This window comes from Mastomys coucha, unplaced genomic scaffold (genome assembly GCF_008632895.1).
Source record: "Mastomys coucha isolate ucsf_1 unplaced genomic scaffold, UCSF_Mcou_1 pScaffold18, whole genome shotgun sequence".
In the NCBI taxonomy this organism is placed as follows: Eukaryota; Metazoa; Chordata; class Mammalia; order Rodentia; family Muridae; genus Mastomys; species Mastomys coucha.
In genome coordinates, this window is record NW_022196900.1 from 88,754,835 (window position 1) to 88,759,849 (window position 5,015).

Consider the following 5,015-nt stretch of genomic DNA (forward strand, 5'->3'; position numbering starts at 1 on the left):
AAAAAAAAAAAAATAAATCTTTAAAAGCAAAAAAGTAAGAAAGAAAGAAAGAAAGAAAGAAAGAAGGAGAGAAAGATGCAAACAAGGCATAGTCAACACTTTGGGGAAAAAGAGAGAGAGAGTACGCTGGCTGTACAATGATTGAGTCTTATATTTAGTGTGAATTTACCATCTGTCTCTTCTCCTACCCCAACCCAGACTCAGTCTGTAAGGTCTGTAGACCTCCAGAGGTGCATTTTCACTGCTATCCTTGGGGCCTACAACATTAACTTTCATTCATGGCTGAATGAGTAGAAGGGGGAAATAAATCCTTCCTCATTACAGTATCAAAACAAAACAGAGCTAAAGCGCAAGTCCACTGGTTTACAGGCTAATCTAGTTTCCAATCTAGTACTGAGAAGGTTGAGGCAGCAGCAAGAGTTGGAGGGTAGCCTGGGCTATGTAACAAGCTCCTATTTCAATTCTAACCGAGAAAGAAAAAACTAATAGAAAGAACATAGACTAATTACACTGACTCAATTCTACTGGAATGTTATGCATTTTACCTAACAACTTAGTACAAGAGCTGCAGGAGGTTCCTGTTTCTGACGTCACATTCATGGCAAGTACTGACAGAAAACCCAGACTGAGCTGCAGGTTAAGTCGACCAAAAGTTTTTAACTAAGCATACTCGTAAAAAAGTACATGCGCAGGGCAGTGGTGGCCCACGCCTTTAATCCCAGCACTTGGGAGGCAGAGGCAGGCAGATTTCTTAGTTCGAGGGCAGCCTGCTCTACAGAGTGAGTTCCAGGACAGCCTGGGCTACACAGAGAAACCCTGTCTTGGAAAACCCAAAAAAAAAAAAAAAAAAAAAAAAAAAAAAAAAAGCATAGCATTTGAGTTGTCTTCAGAACTCTGGTTTCAGGAGCCAAAGCTGCCTTACTTACTGCTCTTACATACATCATTCTTAATAAACCTTTAACACCTTTCCTCCTTTTTTTTTTCTTCCAAAACATGGTCTTACTGTGTAGCTCTGGCTGACCTAAAACTTGTTATGAAGACCAGAATGGCCTCAAACGTAACCACCTTTTAATAAAAGCTTAAAACCACAACAGTAATTCATCACCCTTTTGTCCCCAAGGCCCCATACAATTGCTATTCTGCCTAGACACAGGATAAGCAGGCCAGAGTGAAGGCAGTAATCTTACAGAAAAGACTTCATGGTTCTATGAATTTCAGTTCCTTATAGTCAGTTTGTTTGGAATGGAAAATATTTCCATAATTTTTCTCTTATATTCAGATCTCAGCAAATTAAAGCAGTCTGTAGACATATGATTGGTAGCTACATAAAATCTGAGGAAACAGAGAGCCCTAGGCTCTCTATTTGGTTCAGCTTTCCTATCTGGGCTAACTGTATGGCTTTGGGCCAGTTACTTAACATTTTAGAGGCAAGGTTGCATCAACTGTAAAGTGAGAACCAATGCCTCACGTCATCGTGGTGAGGATGTAATAGTTATACAGTGTGTACTAATAAGACATATATACAGCTCTTCAAAAATAACATGGATACCACTATCCTGTTTGAGTAAATAAGCCAGAAAGTAGGGATCCTGCTAGAAATTCACAGTTTAAGAGGTGCGTTGGTGCCATCACAATAATCTTAGCACTCGGAAGGGCAAAGGCAGGTTGGGAGAGCTCAAGTCCAGGGTGGGCAGCAGAGTTACCCAATCTCAAGTAAATAAATGTCTAGTCACAATGACTGCAGAAGAGCTGGGGATAGAGGCATAAGCTCAGTGGCAGAACATGTGCTGCACATGGTCAAAATCCTGGATTCCATTCCTAGCACAACAAAAAATGGAAAGATTAAAAAAAAAAAAAGTTGTGGGCTAGCAAAATGACTGAGCTGGTAAAGGCGCTTGCCGTGCGAGCCTGGCATCTGAGTTCCATTCCAGGAACCCACATGAAAGTAGGAGAGAACCATCTCCACAGAGCTCTCTCAAGTCACAGCTGTACTGTCTCCACTTCCCGCCCTCCCAGACACATGGAGGAGACTCAATCAACCTTGTCTACAATTGGTCTACATAGACCTAGCTGATCTGGAACTCATGCTCCTCCTCCCATAGCTGCGGGAGTTTGTGGGTTTCAGGACGGTGTTTGTGGGTTCCACAACTAGTTTGGGAAGACAGCCTGTATTAAAGACCTTCCACCTCGACACATTAACACAATCTAAGAGTCTCAAAGTTATTCCCATTATGAAACATCAAACAGAATAATGAAGCCTTTATTTGCCTATATGTCTAGGGTGGGAATTCCGCCTCAAAACACCTTTGCCGATTCATGTAAAGAAGTCTCAACTGTCTTTACTCAAGGAATTTGAAATACTAATCCATTTTTCAAAGGGTATCTACCATGGCCTTTGTAAAGCTTTACCCCTACGCTAAATCTCGAGATTCGCTCTTCGACTGAAAATACAGTTACCACTATCCAACGGAACTGGATCAAATCCACGCAATTCAGTGGTATCCAGAAAGAACCTATTTTATCACTATTTCTCTAAATCGCCTTTACTTTTTTTTTTCACCTGGTTAAAAAAAAATGCTTTCTAGAATCTACTGGGTTTCTAAGTTTTTCTACAAAGCAGGTGCTTTCAGTGAGCTGACTTTTTCTTTGTGGAGTTTTTATTTAAAAGAAGAAAAAGGATGTAGTCAGGAGAGTCGAGGAGCTGCGTGGGAAAATGAAGTGCCGAAGACTGCAGTGTCCTGGTGATCACTTTCCTCGGATTTTCAGGAGATTTCCGAAGCAATGATTTGCTTGAGTTCGTTGCCGCTGCCTCCCCCGCCTCCAACCCCCACCATCGCAGCTGCCACACGTATCGCAGCAAATTTCCACTCTTTCTCGGTTTCCGGGATTGAGGCTCCAAGTCTCAGTTCTTTTTCTTAAACTCCATCCACCGGAGGAGAAAAGCGCCTTGAGTTCTGATCCCTGGCTACCGGAGGCTGACGTTTTAGAAAGAAGTTGGGACAATAACTTCCAGGTTTCCACTGAAACTCTGCCAGGCTCCTATCCTAAGCCTCTGCTCTGCTCAGCCAGGATGCAGAGGTCTGAGGGAGGTCACTTTTGAAAGATGGACTTTGACCCGATCCAGTTACAGTAACCAGATCTCCAAGGAGCAAGTCCCCCAGCAGGACGTGCGGGATCCCCTGGAGACCGCGACTCAGTGCACGGTCACAAAAGGGGGAAAAGCGGCGCAGACAAAAGGGCCCCGCGGAGGCTGGGGGGCGGAGAGCGCGAGTCTGCGCCGGCCCGGCCGCAGGCGGGGACACCACCGCGGGACTGTAGTGGGAGGGCCGAGGAGGGAGGAGGCTACGGCCCGCCACGCCCTGGCTGCACGGCCCGCCGCCGGCGCCGTTACCCCCCTACCCCGGCCCGGACCGCGACCCCCAGCCTAGCCGAGCCGAGTCCTCCGCTGCTGCGCGAGCGCCGGAGGCGCTCACTTTCCCAAGTTTGGGGAACTTACCCAGGTCGCCGCTGCCTCCTCCGCTCTACAGCACTTTCTCCCGGAAATCCTACCTGGTCTCCGGCCGCCTGGCTTCAGCCAGAGCCTTCGGCCCCAGGGGATGGGGGGGCGGAGAGAGCGGGCCGGACAGTGAGGGTAGGAAGTGCCGCCGAGGAGCCTCACGGGACTTGTAGTCCACTGCAGTGGCCAGCGGGGTGGCGAGCCGGACAAAATGGCGGGAACTGCCAGCCCTCCGCTGCGAGGCGCTTGGCCCCCTACTCTGCCTATCTGGGCATGCGCCGCCTGAGGCCGATGCACGGCACATAAACGGATTTGGGCAGCTTGCCCAGTTCTGAGCAAGGCGAAGGTCTCGGGGCTTGGGAGGACACGTTGGGAACAGACTCTCCCGGCGTGGTCCAAGAAAGGGTATGTGTGGAGTGCTCTACAAAAGAAGTCCAGTCTGTCTAAAACGATTGAGAGCCAGTTTGAAGTGCAAAAAGCTTACACACAAGTTACCCGCGATGTTTTTATGAAAGTACGGAACCCAGCCCATTAAGTGCAGACATTTTACGTCCACACTCCCAACTGTTTGAATTTTTCCCCACTATTACCTGGTGGAAGCCACCATCCGTTTCTAAGTGGCACTCATTCCAGGCACCAGGGCTATATCACCCTCTAGACACCCTCCTTGCCACTGCTAGAGGATCTTTGTAAATGCCAAATGGGTCACACCCATATTAGACCTAAATGTATACGTGATACATACAGAGGGAAGCATGGGAGAAAATTTATACCTTTCAAATACATAATCCATAACAAAAAATAGCAATAAATTACAGCCCAGTTATGGCGGCACACACCAATATTCCTAAGTGTTCTGGAGACAAGGGTTGGAATATTGCTATGAGTTCGAAATCAGTTTGGTCTAAAAAGTTCCAGGCCAAAGCCGGGTGGTGGTGGCACACTCCTTTAATCCCAGCACTTGGGAGGCAGAGGCAGGCAAATTTCTGAGTTTGAGGCCAGCCTGGTCTACAGAGTGAGTTCCAGGACAGCCAGGGGCTACACAGAGAAACCCTGTCTCGGAAAAAAAAAAAAAAAGATAACCCAGTGACTGAGGATGCAGCTCAGTAGTAGAATGCTTGCCTTGCACACAAGATGTTCAAGGTTAAAGTCCTACTACATATTAATAAGTAGCACACTGTGTGTGTGTGTGTGTGTGTGTTTTCAATCTCGGTGTAGCCCTGGCTGTCTTTGAACTCACTGCATAGACAATGCTGGCCTATAACTTAGAGATCCAGATTCATCTCCCTCTGTCTCCTAAAAGCTGGGATTAAAGGCGTGTGCCAACTCTGCCCAGTGACACTCTATTTTTTAACAGAAGGCTTGAATACACTTGTAGCAAGGGAGATAAATAGTTTGCAAATAATACATGAAGTGTTAAATAAGTGCAATTTAAAAACCACATTAGGTAGCCTACTAGGAGAGACCAGTAAGGCTGGGGTTGGAGAGATGCCTCGCAGCTTAAGATCTCTTGTTGCTC

General features: G+C 46.8%; 1 protein-coding gene across 1 annotated transcript in view; it reads right to left on the bottom strand.

The window, feature by feature from the left end:
- Phactr4 (phosphatase and actin regulator 4) overlaps positions 1-3,649 on the bottom strand; it is a 79,554-nt gene extending 75,905 nt beyond the window's left edge. The window contains exon 1 of the mRNA XM_031378923.1: positions 3,497-3,649. The gene's annotated coding sequence lies outside the window, so the exon portion shown is untranslated. The remainder of the gene's footprint in view (positions 1-3,496) is intronic.
- Between the last annotated feature and the right edge of the window lie 1,366 nt (positions 3,650-5,015).